General features: G+C 36.4%; 1 protein-coding gene across 2 annotated transcripts in view; it reads right to left on the bottom strand.

Annotated features, from left to right (window-relative positions):
• The window catches only part of CNOT2 (CCR4-NOT transcription complex subunit 2), a 132,073-nt gene that overhangs the window by 46,732 nt on the left and 66,602 nt on the right, over nucleotides 1-18,739 (bottom strand). The window lies entirely within an intron of this gene.

Consider the following 18,739-nt stretch of genomic DNA (forward strand, 5'->3'; position numbering starts at 1 on the left):
AGGCAGGCACCCTTGTGTTAATTCTTTTTTTGAAGGCAGCACTAGACAATAGTCTTCACAATTCATTCTTTTTATTACTATTATTATTTAAAAAAAATTTTTGATGTTCATTCATTTTTGAGAGACAGAGAGCCAGAACGTGTGCAGGGGAGGGGCAGAGACAGAGGGAGACACAGAATCTGAAGCAGGTTCCAAGCTCTGAGCTGTCAGCACAGAGCCCGACGTGAGGTTTGAACTCATAAGCCAGGAGATCATGACCTACGCTGAAGGTGGACACTCAACCAACTGAGCTACCCCGGCGCCCCCATTCTTTATTTTTTTAAGTTATCTCTCCACCCAACATAGGGCTCAAAATCACAATTCTGAGATCAAGCATCAATTCCCATGCTCTACTGACTGAGCCAGGCAGACGCCCCCATGCTAATTTTGTTTCCTTAGGATGACCTCTATGGAGTTTCCACAGCTATCAACTAACTAGGTTATTTAAGGTCAATGTGTCTTCCCCCAGTGGTACTTTGTAGTCCAAAGTAAACTGAAATGTCATGATGGAAGACATTTGTGAAGACTTGAATACATGGTGACTACATCTTTTTGCAAAAATTTTGGGGAAAGACATCAAATTTGACATGTCTTGTACACTCATTACAAATAAGGGTATTTTCTTCAATTATAAATAAGAAATAAACAATTTCTTTTACTTCTCATTTCAAACTGAAATACTGTAGTTACTACTGTTTATCAGCAGACAAAGGGTAAACTGATATGCTGCAATCTTTAATAACCAAATTTATTTAATAATTGCTTTATATCTGAGGTTCCCTGTTAAATTTTTAAGAAACTCAACTATTTAACCATTCTTCCTTTTGAGGTCTGAGAAAAAGCTATTTAGTTAAAAATGAACAACACTCTGATGACAGCTTTACTGTTTTGCTATATGTTTTGGGACTATTCATCTCTGTAGGTGTGAAATACAGAAAGATATTTTTAAAGGTTTATTATTTTGTTAGAACATACTTAATCTTCTTTAGTAATGTACTCCCTGGTGGATCTCATAAAAGCTATTCTGTAATTCTGAATGTAATTTCAGGGACTAGAACCTCACATGCCTATCCACCAAACCCCTAAGTAGTCTTTAACAGGAAGAAGTGGTTTTTTGGGGGGAGTTTTATAATAGAAAAGTAATTGTGGAAGAAAGCACTTTAGTCTGCAAATTATGACTCCACAGATGAAATTTTTAAAGTTTGTTTTGCAAAAGTTAAGAAGAATACATTTAATTCTCTTTAAAGGACCATTACTACTGAATTCCAACTCTAAGAAAGGATAAACATGGGCAAATGGCATGAAACCTAGACAATACAATAAAATTTCAGGAGAAAATAACCAGATAACCAGACACAACCAGGGTTACCTCTCATCGAATTACACACACATAAATCAACTCAATGGATACAAAGCAAAGTCTAATTTTGACATGTTTTGTATAACATTTATCATTAAAACCAATTACAAACTCCTAAAATTCCAAAACTGAAATTAGCTGTACAGAATAAAAAATATGCTAATATTGTTTAAGAGGCTTTACTGTTTGAAAGCAAAACGAAATATATGAAATGCCTCAAAGGAAAACAGAAATGCACTCATTAATACAAGATTTTCCCACACTCAATGTGTGTGTATCAGTCAGAGAAAGAGAGGAGAAAACATGAATATGTAGAATTTCATTTTTGTTTTGTGTGCTTCAACACAGAAATTACACATCAGTGAAAATACTAATTATTCTTACATGACTTAAGCAAAAGAAGAAAGGTAAGAGTGTTAATAGTCTGCTCTCCAAATGCAGCACCAGTCTGGGAATGGGTACTACGATGAAACAAAAAATTATCTGATCCAGGGCAGGAGAAAAGCAAAAGCAAACGCAAACGCAAAAGCAAAAGGGACAGGGTCAGGGTCAGGGTCAGGGAAAGAAAAGGAAGGGAAGGAAAGGAAAAGGAAGGGAAGGGAAGGGACAGGAAGGAAAAGGAAAAGAAAGGAAAGGAAAGGAAAGGAAAAGGAGGGAGGAGGAAAGAAAGAAAAAGAGGAAAGGAAAGAATAACATAGTAACTTTCTCATAAAAGCTAGTTTTATTTCATTTTTAAGGGCCTGTCCTTTATTCCACATAGAATGATGCAACAGGGTAGGAAAACTATTTTAGAATAGCCAGGAAAGATGAAACTAGGAAGATTACAATCAGGCATAGAAATAAGAGAACCATCTAGGCAAAGACCTGTAGGAAGAGCATTCAACAGAGGGAACAGCACGATCCTCAGTAGTGTGACTCAAGCAGTAGGAACACAGAAGAGAACACAGAAACCAAAGTCCAAGATACCAGTGGACCCAAATCATGCTGTGCCTTGCAGGCTCTGAGGGACTTTGGATTTTATTCCATGTGAGACAGAAGTCAAAAGGGCTTGGGAGTAATTTAAGAGTAACATAATTTGGCATATATATTTTTTAATTACAGTTATTCTGTAAGGCATAAACAAAAGAGGAAACAGAAGTGAAGAAGGGAAGCAGGTGGGGAGAGAGGACGGTGGCTCCCACTACAGGCGTAGTGGCAGAAGTGGAGAGGCATGGTCAGATAAAGGATGTATTTTGAGAGAAACCTGACACTAATGGATAAATGAATGGATGATATCAAAGGGTAAGGTATTCACGTTATCTCCTGGAAGAGAGTAAGTATCAATCAAAGTAATCCAGAAACCAATTTTTATCAATTTCAAAGAGGATATGTTAACACTCCATTGCAGTTATTAGTAATGCCATATATATTAGAGTTGATTTGGCAAATGGAAATAAAAACATAACGTAAAATAAAATCATACTACAATTTACATTATATGACATTTGTTAGAATCTTTGGTATATACAATTTGTCAGTTTTGAAGTAAACATATCGCAGACTTAACATCTACTTTCTTTTCTCCTGACTTTCATACCAGATGTTACAGCAAAGGAGAAGTAAAAAGTGAGATTTTACCAACAAAGAATATGATATGACATATGCATTCAGCAAAAGCAGTTTATTAAGCCTTTTTTGAACACGCATCTAAAACATTTAATTATTTTATCTTTTCCTTTGATTCCACAAGAACTAATCAGAAAGTATATACAGAATAGCTTACACTAATCCTTTCTATCAGCCTAACACCCACCCACCCCCACCCCTCAAAAGAGTTGGTCTCAAAATGTAGGAGTAGAGAGAGGGGGATTAAAGTGACAGGCAAAATGGAAGCACCAGGTTGGCTAGATTTTCCCAGTATACTTCATAATTTACTTTGGACTACCTCTGAAGTCCTAAGGTATGACACTCTCAACATTTAAATACGGTACTTCAAAGTCAAATGCAGTAAAAATCAGAATAATCACAAAAAAGGAATTCACAAAACCCCAAACTTGAGATAATCTAAAACAGTAACTTTAAAGGCTAGCAAAGTGGACCCAGGTGGGATGAATGACAATTAAAGATAGAAGGAATAAGAAGAAAGTCCTGTAGCTTTTTTAAAAGTCAGGGAAACAAAACTAGGACACTTTATAAATGAAAACTTGAAAATAAATGTGTGTATGTATGTGTATATGCATATACAAGAAAAAAACATTGGAAAGGGTGAAAAATAGACTCTGATCATATCCCAGGCAGGATGATATTTAATCTTACACAAATTTCCTTCAGCAAGGCCTCTGGAGAGGAACTTACTCTGAAATCATTTATTGTTTCTATAATGGTGGCAAATGTTGGCCCAGGCATGAAATCCTATTCCCAGGGACAGAAACCCATTCATGGCAGAGCGGTCCTTTTCTTGACAGCAAACAAATGTAGGTTGATTTCAAAATCTATCTTCAGGATTAACTCAAGGTTCTAGCAGCCAATTTTAAAGTAACCCTAGACATTTCTCCCTGAGTACAATTAATCAACTAAATCAGTAATACTTAAAACTGATTTTCCAAGTCAGTTTCTCTTGCTTTGTTCTGTACATCCAAATTCTAGCCTTCCTTCAGAGTGGATTTCACATTCTTCCTATCAGCATCTTGGTTTAAGCTCCGGACTAGTTCATTTTAACCTCCTGACTGGTCTGCTTTCACATTTCAACAAACACGCTGAGGGAATACTATACGAATTATACCAAAAATTGTGCAAATGAACACAAAAGCTGAATAAGTAATAGTTCCAAATCTTAAACAAGCTCATAGTCTAGATGGGAGACATACCTGTAAATAAACAATTACAATATGAAAATCTGCACAGGTATTTTGGGAACACAAGGGGATATCTAACTGTCTGAGGGAAACAAAGATTTCATTATAGAAGAACTAATGTTGGAACAAAGACTTGATTAAAAAATTTTTAAAGTTGAAGTGTGTGGGGTGGGAGGTAGAAACAAACTTTGGCATAGGAGACAGCATGTGCAAGTGCTCAGAAGTGAGACAAAGCCCAGGAAACAAAATTTTCAATATAGCCGAAACAGAAGATGTCTGGAAGGATAGTGATAGGTAGCAACGAAAAGTAGGCTGGACGTCAATGCCAGGTTAAGAGGGCAAGAGCATGGGGCACCTGGGTGGCTCAGTTGGTGAAGGGGCCGACTTCGGCTCAGGTCATGATCTCGCGGTCCGTGAGTTCGAGCCCCGCGTCGGGCCCTGTGCTGACAGCTCAGAGCCTGGAGCCTGTTTCGGATTCTGTGTCTCCCTTTCTCTGACCCTCCCCCGTTCATGCTCTGTCTCTCTCGGTCTCAAAAATAAACATTAAAAAAAAATTAAAAAAAAAAAAAAAAAAGAGGGCAAGAGCGTACACAGGAAAACCAGGTATAAAAATCTAAGTGATGAACTAAGCTAGACTTCTCTAGACTAACACTTTATTATGGTATCATACTAATAACCAGTATATTGACTGCCACTCTCCTGTTCTCAACTCTCATTAATTTCCCCTACCTAGAGGACAGAGACCAAGATTCCTGAGATCATGATCTTAACGTAACTTTGCAGCAGTAATGATCTCAAAAGCCCAAACTAAACTTACACCTCAGGCTAATTTGAGTTATTCAGTTGTTCCCACTCATGTTCACCTCTGAAAACTACCATCTGTAACTTCTATGATCCTCAACAATTAAAACTCAAGCTGATTAGACTAACTTTATTTTTTCTAATTTTTTTTAATGTTTATTTATTTTTGAGAGACAGAGAGAGAGACAGACAGACAGAACGGGAGTAGGGAACGGGGGTGCAGAGAGGGGGGAGATACAGAATCTGAAGCAGGCTCCAGGCTCTGAGCTGTCAGCACAGATCCTGACGCGGGGCTTGAACCCACGAGCTGTGAGATCACGACCTGAGCCAAAGTCAGACACTTAACCGACTGAGCCACCCAGGCGCCCCATGATTAGACTAACTTTTAAATATTTATTAAAATTATCCATATCTTTCCTAGCACAAGCATCTCTAATGTCCTCCAAACAGATCTTTATTAATCCACTTATTTCCTCTAATCTAGTCTCCCACGTCAGCCAAAGTGAATTTTTATTTATTTTTCCAAGTGGGTTTTTAAAATAAAAACTTAATTGTTGTAGCCCTACTAACTGAAATGTCTCAACAGCTTCCTAAAATAATAACAGTAAGGTCTTATGTAACCTCCCTGACATTAACTCTCTCTACAGGTCCCGGTCACCACTAAACTGCTGCCACACCTTCACTTACTCAAACACAAGATGTTTTCCAACTCAGCATCTTTGTATATGCTGATACCTCTATTTAGAACGTTTTTCTCCCGTCTGAAACTTTCACACTAAGTTAGATCTAACTCCTGATATGCGGTCATTGAAAACACTTTACCATAACTATAATCATACAATAATAAAAAGAACTTTTATTGACCGCTTACTATGTGCCAGGCAATATATTCTAAATGCTATAAAATGTATCTACTTATGTAATCAAGTATTTACTTGAGTAGTCCTCATTTTTAGATGAGAAAAGTGACAAGTGGAGAAGTTGGATAATATGCCCAAGGTCACATATCTGATGTTCCTGAGGTTTCATTTCTGATATGTGACAGAGATGGGATATGAATCCAGGCATTCTCCTAGAGTTTCCTCTTTTAACCACTACAGTACAATGACATTCACATATACAACTAATAGTTTAATGTGAGTATTCTCCTCAAACTGTAAGCTTCATCATGGGAAAAGGAGTAAGGGGCAAAAAGGGGAGGGTGCTTATTTTGCAGAGAACAATATAAGTGGAGGATGCCACAATTAAATATTTGTGCATGTCAAAAAGATCTCTTTAGCAGAAAAATGAGGATGAACTGACTGGGGGTACATGAAACAAAAGCCAGTCACTACCAAACTGACTGCACCTATTTTAGAGAAAAGTTCAATTAATTTTAAAATAAAATTATGCTTAAAAGAACACTATTACACCAATTAAAAAGTAATCAGTTTCCATATTCCAAATGAACCAATATTTTTAAGTACTTTCTAAATCAGTGAACCCTTCAAGGAAATAGGATTATATCTCTAAATTTCACTATAAACTACTGAAATAGATACTGTAGCATTAAATGTGTAGAAAACATGTATAAAATGGGTTAAAATAAAAATAAATCCCTAAGGGCAACTTTTTCTTGTGGATTCTCTCTCTAATGTAGCCAGGAGTTTTGCTTAACATGCTGATCCATGTGTCTCATCACAGAATCAACTATTTCACAACATTAAAGTATGGTGACTTTTCCATAGCCATGATTTTTTTTTTTTTAATTTCTAGCAACAGAATTTGCTCCTACCTTGTATTATAAAGGATAATGAGCGCCAAATATAAGTCATACAGTGCCGTGGTGGGGAGGGTTGGGGAGAGAGTGGGACAGACTGTTCCTTTCTTCTAGTTTCCCTAATGGAGATTTTACTAATTAACTGACTGCTGAATACAGAATTTGACTTCTTTACATTTCCCTCCCAATTCTGTATTCACTAGCATCAAACACTTCACATACATATACACACAAATTCTCCGTTGTCTACAAAGTGAGCAGAAATTAATAAAAATCACAATTTCCATTAATATTTACCTACTTTATCAAGATGTAGTCAATCAATATTTGAAACCAATCATGAGAAGCCATAATATCTGAAAATAATCTGGTATTTTTACTATCACCCATTTGAGAGAAAAGCTTATTAGTCAAATCTCACTGAGAGACTGCTTAAATTTTATGAAATTAGAATATTCCTATATCAAATATTACAGGTGAAAACCTACAAATATTTATAACCCAAGGAATTTTCGTTTTAGGAATATTTTTTGGTAACAGGATTGTGAGCTCCCAATCCTGCTTCACAACTACTATAAATAATCTTTATTTCATTCCTGACACTAAAAAAAGAAATGGGCTTAAATAAAGGAGAAAAGGATATACACTGGAAAAAAAATCTATCTTCTCAAATAACAAAGACATTAGTATCTGAATATCTTTAGGAAAAGAACAAATATCTTTTTCTTCTCATTTAAGAAACATATTATTCGGGACACCTGGGTGGCTCAGTTGAGCATCAGACTTCAGCTCAGGTCATGATCTCACAGTTCATGAATTCGAGCCTCATGTTGGCTCTGTGCTGACAGCTCAGAACCTGGAGCCTGCTTCAGATTCTGTGTCTCATTTTCTCTCTCTCAAAAGTAAACATTAAAAAAAAAATTAAAAATAAAGAAACATATTACTCATGAATTCCTACTAGTTTTAGAGAACTGTGGCTTGGGGTGCCTGGGTGGCTCAGTCGGTTAAGCAACAACATCAGCTTAGGTCATGATCGCGGTTCACAAGTTCGAGCCCTGCGTTGGGCTCTGAGCTGTCAGCACAGAGCCTGGAGCCTGCTTCGGATACTGTGTCTTCGTCTCTCTCTGCCCACTGCCCCCTCACCCCCCACTCACACTCTGTCTCTCTCAAAAATAAATAAACATTAAAAAATTAAAAAAAGACTTTTTTAGAATGCTGCGGCTTGATATTTACAATATGACAAATATGTAATGAATAGTTTATGAATCTGCTTAGGATGGATCTAAGTAAAGGCTTAGATACATTTCAAAGGTAGAATTTCTAAATTCATCAACTTGAACCAAGAACATGGAAATAAATAAAAGCAATTCATTTGTTTCAGCAAATGCAGAATGCCCAATAAATGAACAGTAAGAGCCTTAACGAATACTGAAAAGGCAGTTCACAGGTAGATGCACAGGGTACATACGACCCTGGCTGGAAATGTGATACAGCAAAAAACCAGGGGCCTATATGAATGTATCCACAATCATTATTTTGGAGACTAAGTAAATATTCTGGCACAGAGTCCTTCCAGGGTTTACAGGAATATTTTGTAAGAGGTCTCATCCAAAAAAGGAAAGAAAAAAACACGATTAAAAAAAAAAAACAAAAAACAGGGTAAGCTCATATCCAAAAAACAATGGAGAGGGCATGCAAAGAGAGAGAAAAGAACACATCACTCTTCTTAAACCAAAACCTATCTAATGAAATCTGGAGTCTGAAGCTGCTTTACTCAGATATTACCAAAACCCATGTAACACCATCTCCTACAATGTACCCCCCAAATCCTACAAATTCTCTAAAGAGTGTTACCAAAAGTCTATAAATGCTTCTATCAGTTTGACTTTGATCTAGGGAGAATATGTTGTGTATGCATCAAACTGAAAAAACAGATTTTGTGGTTTTCCAAAATCCTAAAATCACCTATTATCAATATGCCTTATACAGACTGAAAACTGAACCACTAACATAAAGTGCATCATCGTAAAACAAAACTTTAATAACTCAAAAAGTGCTAATCCATAGAAGAAACAATAGGTCCTAAAATTAAAATAAGCAGTATTTTATCCTCAAATATTAGGATGTAAATTTATCACGTACAAGTGAAAGGGCATACAACAGTAAAAATCTTTACATTTAGGATACAAAACAAATCCTCTAAGCATAAAGGAAACTTTTGAATGAGAATGATTATCTTAAACCAATCTTAAACCTTAAGAGGGAGGATCAGTCAAATAAAGAAGGTAGGAAGGGAAATCAAGAAGCAACTGGATGTATGGTCAGCTCTGCTAAGGGACTCTGTATTTCTACAAGGTTCCCAATAAATTTAAGAAAAAACCAAAACAAACAACTCTAGAATTTAAGGAAAGAAAAGGGGAGATAAATTGCTGGGGGTTCTATATTTTGAGGACCTGAAGTACCAAATAGTTGGGTGTCTCAATCTCTGTAAGCCTGACACACTTTCTCTGAAGAACTGTTAGTAACCATAGGCCATATTAAGTCTATTTTTCCTGGATATAATTTTGAATATCTTGTTTATGTACAAAAGAATGTACAAATCACTTGAATAAGACTTATACAGGACTGATCTGGGGGAATAAAAGAAACAACTTTTGTAAGCTTTCTGAGAAGCAAGAGCCTAAAAGGATATAAGTATTAATAAGCAGAGTAGTATAGACCTAGGGTTACATTGCTATAACATTATTTCTAATAATCATACATTAAGAGGAAAAAATCTGTAATGTTAGATCATGATTTTCAGTACAATGCAGGCAGAAAAAGTGTTAGAATTTCACACACACACACAAAATATGGTGAACTTATTCATTCAACAAATCTTTGCTGAACTTTTGTAGCATACTATGCCTTCAATGCTCCTATACTCATTTGTGTTCATCTCAAACTTATAGATAGTAGTTCCAGTCTTCCTGTCTAAATTTCAGAGAATAAGATATTTGAAGTTTCTATTCCTACAGATATTAAAAATACAGCTACTTGCCTAAAATCTTGACAATCAGAAGAACAGCATGTCTAAAGCTAGGGAAAGGAAACTAAAACTTGCCTTATTCTGAGACCAAATTACATGTAGCAAAAATTTAAGTCTATGAATTTATGCCTCCCCCACTTAGCTTCTTTTCTGAAAATAAATTTTCTGGTTCTACTATACACTATGGAAATTATGAAGTTTCTAAAAAAAAATCTAATAACTTCCTCTATATTATCATATTAATAGTTTATTCAATCTAAGGTTTTCTCTATTTCACATCTAACTAGCAAAAAGCAAACTCATTTCTTAGGCTATTAGACTATTTTAATAATTTATGAGAAAAATAATTTATAAAAACATCAAATTTTTAAACTAACAAAAATGATTCACTGGTGAAATGGCCCAATCTCCACCCTCAAAATACTGATGACAGTACCATTTTGCCTCCAGACTTGCTCACCACATACTTACCTGTGCAACTTCTTTCAACATTTGCTACTCTGGGCATTGGAAAGCTCAGAGCTGAAGTGAAGAAGGAAAGGTTGGAGGGTGAACCATGACACCAGCCCCACACTAGGAGCTCCCCTGAGATACTACAGCAGGGTTGACACCATAGCTCTGAAGTTCAAACTCCAGCAAACGATAAGAAAGGAGTCCAACCAGAACATGATAAACACTGGGATTCTTCTGCTCTTTGAAAAATTAGGAAATCCTGCTATAAATATCTGAATGTCCAGTTTCAACATTATGACTCCCTGGTTCACATCTTCATTATTCCCAACCCCAGAATCATCTCTGAGACTGATTCAAAGTATGAATCAACAAAAGGACAGGGGGCAAAAAAGCTTTCTATAAATTTACACACATTTTCAGAAAATGAAAGGACAGGGCTCACCTGATGATCATGAAACCATCTAAGACACTATGTGAAAATACTTTGCCTATTCATTCCTCGTATACTTTTTCTTGTTCTCCTAAGCACTCAACATTAAATCTTAGACTATCATACACATTAACACCATCAACCAGCAGAATGACAGCTAGATTACATGAACGTATTTAAATTCCTAAAAGTGGATCAGTGAACTTTTTAAAAACCAGAGATACCTTTTGGTAGAAGTATATTCCTTGGGAAGAAATGATTCAGAACATTCCATCCTAAAACACCATAATACACATTCTTTTCAAATGTACATGGAACATTCTCCAGAAGAGAGCACATATATTAGGCCACAAAATAAGTCTCAACAAATTCAAATTTCTTAAAAATGCCCCCCGCTGATAAAAACAAGTAAGGAACCTTCAATTAAAATAACCTGAAACAAACTAGACAAATAGAAAAACTTAAAGACTTAAAGAAATCAATCTAAATAGAGGACTTAAAAGAAATATGATTTATTCACAATAAATAAACTCATTTATTCACATTAAAAATGTGAATCTTTGTTTTACAATAAGTGAATTATTGATTCAGAAAAGGCTAGATTCTATTATGAATACTAAGGCTAATAAAAATAGATGCTTAAGTTATTTAAAGATAACACCTATTCAATAATATTACTGAAGATGACAAATATTTTGAAATTGTAAGCTAAATATAAAGAAGTATCAGAAAAATGATGTTATATGAAGCAGTTAAAAATGAAAAAGTATTCCTTCAGCAAGGGAACATAAGACCTTTAAAATACTTCTAAAATACCTTGCCCTATAAATTAATTCAATAAACATGCAGTAAGCATCTACTATGTGCTAGATATCACATTTCTACTCTTATATACTTTATCCATTTGATGCTCAGAATAAAGGAACATCAGAAATCAAAAGGGAATGGAGGTGGAAAGACATTTAAAATGGCTTTCTGCACCACTACTATGGTTTCCAAAGCCTTAGTTAACTCACCCTTACTTCTAAATCTATTATCATTTCCCCTTCTCTTGTGGTGTTCCTGCCACACTACTCCCCACTCCTGTCTCCAGCCCTTTGCATTTCTATCCTCTAGCAATGCTTTTCCCCTAGATATGTATCTATATGGTTTACTACCCACCCCAACTTCAGGTATTGAGTCATCTAGTGAGGACTTCCCTGTCTATTTAAAATTGTACTACCGGGGCACCTGGGTGGTTCAGTCGGTTGGGCGTATGACCAGCTCAGGTCATGATCTCATAGCTTGTGAGTTCGAACCCGCGTTGGGCTCTGTGCTGACAGCTCGGAGACTGGAGCCTGCTTCGGATTCTGTGTCTCCCTCCCTCTCTCTCTCTGCCCCTCCCCTACTCGCTCGCTCTCTCACTCTCTCTCTCAAAAATTAAAAAAAAAAATTAAAAAAAAAAAACCTCTGGGGTGCCTGGGTGGCTCAGTCAGTTGGGCGTCCGACTTCGACCCAGGTCACAATCTCACGGTCCGTGAGTTCGAGCCCCGCGTCGGGCTCTGGGCTGATGGCTCGGAGCCTGGAGCCTGCTTCCGATTCTGTGTCTCCCTCTCTCTCCACCCCTCCCCCGTTCATGCTCGATCTCTCTCAGTCTCAAAAATAAATAAACGTTAAAAAAATTTTTGAAAAAAGAAAAAAAAAACCTCTAAGTAAAAAAAAAAAAAAATGCACTACCCTTTTCCCCAACTTAAGCACTCTGTATCTCTCTTCTTATTCTTTTTCCATAACATTATCAACAAATAATATATAACGTATTTTATTTATTTTGTTTAATGTCTTCCTATGTTCTAAAATGTCAGCTCCATCAGAACAGAAATTTTTGTCTGTTCGTTTGTCTTAAGATCTGGAATTGTGCCTTACACATGAATACAAAGAACATGAAGATGTCCTCATCTTATTCCATGCATGCCATTACCTGAGTGTTATTTGACACTAACAGACCAATGCAGTGCTTACAGCACAGGGCAAAAATTTTATGAACACAACAATTACTTTTAAAAGTAACAGGATTATGTTGAAAAACTGTTAAAACTTACATTTATGAAACATGAATGAAATTGTTTTTATGGCTTTTCACAATGAAATTGACAACTACCTCCAAAATATCTAACAGACTACCAGAAACCTTCAGTGGTTAGAGTGCCATACAATGAGAAGTACTAGATAAGGACTGGGAGATTAAAAACACTTTTTTTCCATTTCCTCATTTTTTTTCTCAAGTTAGATTACCTTTTTTTAAAAGCTGTTTTGAGAGTATTTGAGACTTACAGTTTAATATCAAGAGATAAGGCATGTCTCTTTTGTATCACAGAATCGCACTGGAAGAATTATACTACTTAGAGCCACTGGGTTGCACTGTAGTCCGTGGGAATATAACTCCTTGGAGTCAGCCAAACAGTGCATTGCCTGAACAGTCTACTACAGTGGGCGTGTTACAAAGTAAGCACTAATAAGTACTGAATGCTTACCGAATGATAAATACTGTTCAAAGCACTGTGTGTGTGTGTGTCTCCCTCCTCACTTAATCAGAACAATACCTCCATAAGATGATTACTTTTACCTCAAATTGATGCACAGAGGGTGGAGTCTATAGAATCCAGACAGGTCAAAGATATTTCCGTATCACAGTTATCATGAAGAGTACCCAGGCCTTGCAACTCCAATAAGCTACCAAAGGTTTGTTCTCCCGAAAAAACCCAAGTGGATAGGCTCTAAATTTTGATACTTAGCCAAAGTGCAGGTAAAAGGTGAGACATGGACCTGAAAATTGAAGGATGAAGTAAAGACTTAACGTTTTGTAACTGTAAGTTTAATCCTCAGCTTTCTTTCCTTAACCTGTTTACAGAACACTACCAATCAAATGTAAGAACAGCCCTCTACCCCACCTTCAAACTTGTATTTTCTGTGGAAAAATGAAACTACTCAACAGAAAAGAATGTCACACACTATCAAAATGAGGTCCCCACCTATCAACAAAAAGACTAACAACTACATGTTAACAAGCTCTGTTCACAAACACTGTCACCATTTTTTAAAAACCTGTTATTTGGAAATAATTTTAGACTTACACATCAGTTGCAAAAATAGTACCAAGTTCCCATATGCCCCACTCTCCCCAGTGGCAACATCTTATTTGACCACAGTATCAAAACTAAGAAATTAACTATTCACTAAACAACTTTATACAGATTTCACCAGTTTTTCCACTGATGTCTTTTCTTCTATCCCAGGATCCACATTACATTTAGGTTTCCTCAGTCTTCAACCTTGGACTTTACCTCAGTTTCTCCTTGCCTTTCACTACACTGATGTCATTAGTTACATTAATGTTAATTAAGTACATCATAGAGTGTTCTGCATTGTGGGTATGTCTTGTTTTCTCATGACTAGATAGAGGTTATACATATTTAAAGCCACCTCACTGCAGAGATAATGTGTCCTTCTCAAGTGCATCCTATATGATGGATATATACATGAGTGCATATGATGGTAATATGTTTTATTATAGGTGATTAACCCTGATCTTGATTAAGCTGGTGCATCCACCAGTCTTCTCATCTGTAAATTACTATTTTCCCATTTTAAACAATGAATGTTTTGAAAGAAATTCTTTGGGAGCATGCAAGTATCTGTTCATCCTTAAATTTCTGCCTACTAATTATACCATTCATTCATGGATATTGCTCGCATCTATTATTGTGATGCTTTAATGGTGATTTGTTATTTTCATTCTTCTATACTGTTTGTTAACTGAAATGTTTCTATAAGGAAACCATTCAACTTTTAAAGATTTCACTCTTAAATATCAAGAGTGTCAAAGACTTTACCTAACTGGTTGAAAGTAATACAGGCAGAAAGTGAAGAACAATGTCTCAAAATTGTTCCTCTAACAATCACATTCTTTCAGCTTTATTACATTGCCTTTATTCCACTAGAAAATGTTTAAAATTTCATATGTCCCAGTCTCTCTTGGCATCTCTGGCCCTAAATGAGAAAGATCTTTTTTTTCTTTTCTTTGAAAAAATATCTTCCTAGTTTTCACTAGCATATGTATGTACTATTTTGTCTTTAATTTACTGAGCCAGGTTAAACAATAAAGAGATAATACTACAGAACACATATTTTACTAGAAATACCAGTGAAATTATTACCTCACTTGAGAAGAGAAATGGCTATTGTATTTACGGGTCTATCAGATTCTAGGAAATCTTCAGTAAGGGAATTCAAGAGAAATCATGCAATTGTTTGCTTTAGGTTAAAGAGAATCACAGCTATGATGACTCCATATGTGAGCTGTAATATATTTACTGACATGTCATGTTTTATGTGTCTTTCCAAGTGGCCTTAAGTGCTGAGAAAAGGTCTAGTATTTCTGTGTATATACTACACAGTACTTACACAACAGAAAGTATTCAATCCTTAACTAAATACTGACACAGAAGCTTGTTCTCTTTGTCAGAAAAGACTTCTCATCTGTCTTTTCAACCAAAATATAATTTTTAAAAATGAAATCTTGGGGGCACCTGGGTGGCTCAGTCGGTTAAGCAGCCGACTTCAGCTCAGGTCATGATTTCGCGCTCCGTAACTTTGAGCCCCGCGTCGGGCTCTGTGCTGACAGCTCAGAGCCTGGAGCCTGTTTCAGATTCTGTGTCTCCCTCTCTCTCTGACCCTCCCCCGCTCATGCTCCGTCTCTCTCTGTCTCAAAAATAAATAAATGTTAAAAAAATACAAGGATAAATAGAAAATTCTGAAAGCAGCAAGGGATAAACGTGCCCTCACATATAAAGGGAGACCTATAAGACTCGTGACTGATCTCTCTTTTGAAACTTGGCAGGCCAGAAAGGATTGGCACGAGATCTTCAATGTGTTGAACAGGAAAAATATGCAGCCGAGAATCCTTTATCCAGCAAGTCTGTCATTTAGAATAGAAGGAGAGATAAAGGTCTTCCCAAACAAACAAAAACTGAAGGAATTTGTCACCACTAAACCAGCCCTACAAGAGATCCTAAGGGGGATCCTGTGAGACAAAGTACCAGAGACATCGCTACAAGCATAAAACACACAGACATCACAATGACTCTAAACCCGTATCTTTCTATAACAACACTGAATGTAAATGGATTAAGTGCGCCAACCAAAAGACATAGGGTATCAGAATGGATAAAAAAACAAGACCCATCTATTTGCTGTCTACAAGAGACTCATTTTAGACCTGAGGACACCTTTAGATTGAGAGTGAGGGGATGGAGAACTATTTATCATGCTACTGGAAGCCAAAAGACAGCTGGAGTAGCCATACTTATATCAGACAAACTAGACTTTAAATTAGAGGCTGTAACAAGAGATGAAGAAGGGCATTATATAATAATTACAGGGTCTATCCATCAGGAAGAGCTAAAATTATAAATGTCTATGCGCCAAATACCGGAGCCCCCAAATATATAAAACAATTACTCATAAACATAAGCAACCTTATTGATAAGAATGTGGTAATTGCAGGGGACTTTAACACTCCACTTACAGAAATGGATAGATCATCTAGACACACAGTCAATAAAGAAACAAGGGCCCTGAATGATACATTGGATCAGATGGAGTTGGCAGATATATTTAGAACTCTGCATCCCAAAGCAACAGAATATACTTTCTTCTCGAGTGCACTGGAACATTCTCCAAGATAGATCATATACTGGGTCACAAAACAGCCCTTCATAAGTATACAAGAATTGAAATTATATCATGCATACTTTCAGACCACAATGCTATGAAGCTTGAAATCAACCACAGGAAAAAGTCTGGAAAACCTCCAAAAGCATGGAGGTTAAAGAACACCCTACTAAAGAATGAGTGGGTCAATCAGGCAATTAGAGAAGAAATCAAAAAATATATGGAAACAAACGAAAATGAAAATACAACAATCCAAACGCTTTGGGACACAGCAAAGGCAGTCCTGAGAGGAAAATACATTGCAATCCAGGCCTATCTCAAGAAACAAGAAAAATCCCAAATACAAAATCTAACAGCACACCTAAAGGAAATAGAAGCAGAACAGCAAAGGCAGCCTAAACCCAGCAGAAGAAGAGAAGTAATAAAGATCAGAGCAGAAATAAACAATATAGAATCTAAAAAAACTGTACAGCAGATCAACGAAACCAAGAGTTGGTTTTTTGAAAAAATAAACAAAATTGACAAATCTCTAGCCAGGCTTCTCAAAAAGAAAAGGGAGATGACCCAAATAGATAAAATCATGAATGAAAATGGAATTATTACAACCAATCCCTCAGAGATACAAACAATTATCAGGGAATACTATGAAAAATTATATGCCAACAAATTGGACAACCTGGAAGAAATGGACAAATTCCTAAACACCCACATGCTTCCAAAACTCAATCAGGAGGAAATAGAAAGCTTGAACAGACCGACCCATAACCAGCGAAGAAATTGAATCGGTTATCAAAAATCTCCCAACAAATAAGAGTCTAGGACCAGATGGCTTCCCAGGGGAGTTCTACCAGATGTTTAAAGCAGAGATAATACCTATCCTTCTCAAGCTATTCCAAGAAATAGAAAGGGAAGGAAAACTTCCAGACTCATTCTATGAAGCCAGGATTACTTTGATTCCTAAACCAGACACAGACCCAGTAAAAAAAGAGAACTACAGGCCAATACCCCTGATGAATATGGATGCAAAAATTCTCAGTAAGATACTAGCAAATCGAATTCAACAGCATATACAAAGAATTATTCACCATGATCAAGTGGGATTCATTCCTGGGATGCAGGGCTGGTTCAACATTCGCAAATCAATCAACGTGATACATCACATTAACAAAAAAAAAGAGAAAAACCATATGATCCTGTCAATCGATGCAGAAAAGGCCTTTGACAAAATCCAGCACCCTTTCTTAGTAAAAACCCTTGAGAAAGTCGGGATAGAAGGAACATACTTAAACATCATAAAAGCCATTTATGAAAAGCCCACAGCTAACATCATCCTCAATGGGGAAAAACTGAGAGCTTCTTCCCTGAGATCAGGAACACGACAGGGATGCCCACTCTCACCGCTGTTGTTTAACACAGTGCTGGAAGTTCCAGCATCAGCAATCAGACAACAAAAGGAAATCAAAGGCATCAAAACTGGCAAAGATGAAGTCAAGCTTTTGCTTTTTGCAGATGACATGATATTATACATGGAAAATCCGACAGACTCCACCAAAGTCTGCTAGAACTGATACATGAATTCAGCAAAGTTGCAGGATACAAAATCAATGTACAGAAATCAGTTGCATTCTTATACACTAACAATGAAGCAACAGAAAGACAAATAAAGAAACTGATCCCATTCACAATTGCATCAAGAAGCATAAAATACCTAGGAATAAATCTAACCAAAGATGTAAAAGATCTGTATGCTGAAAACTATAGAAAGCTTATGAAGGTAATTGAAGAAGATATAAAGAAATGGAAAGACATTCCCTGCTCATGGATTGGAAGAATAGATATTGTCAAAATGTCAATACTACCCAAAGCTATCTACACATTCAATGCAATCCCAATCAAAATTGCACCAGCATTCTTCTCGAAACTAGAACAAGCAATTCTAAAATTCATATGGAACCACAAAAGGCCCCGAATAGCCAAAGTAATTTTAAAGAAGAAGACCAAAGTAGGAGGCATCACAATCCCAGACTTTAGCCTCTACTACAAAGCTGTAATCATCAAGACAGCATGGTATTGGCACAAAGACACATAGACCAATGGAATAGAATAGAAACCCCAGAACTAGACCCACAAACGTATGGCCAACTAATCTTTGACAAAGCAGGAAAGAACATCCAATGGAAAAAAGACATTCTCTTTAACAAATGGTGCTGGGAGAACTGGACAGCAACATGCAGAAGATTGAAACTAGACCACTTTCTCACACCATTCACAAAAATAAACTCAAAATGGATAAAGGACCTGAATGTGAGACAGGAAACCATCAAAA

Source organism: Puma concolor, chromosome B4 (assembly GCF_028749965.1).
Source record: "Puma concolor isolate L17-30 chromosome B4, mPumCon1.1.hap2, whole genome shotgun sequence".
Lineage (NCBI taxonomy): Eukaryota > Metazoa > Chordata > Mammalia > Carnivora > Felidae > Puma > Puma concolor.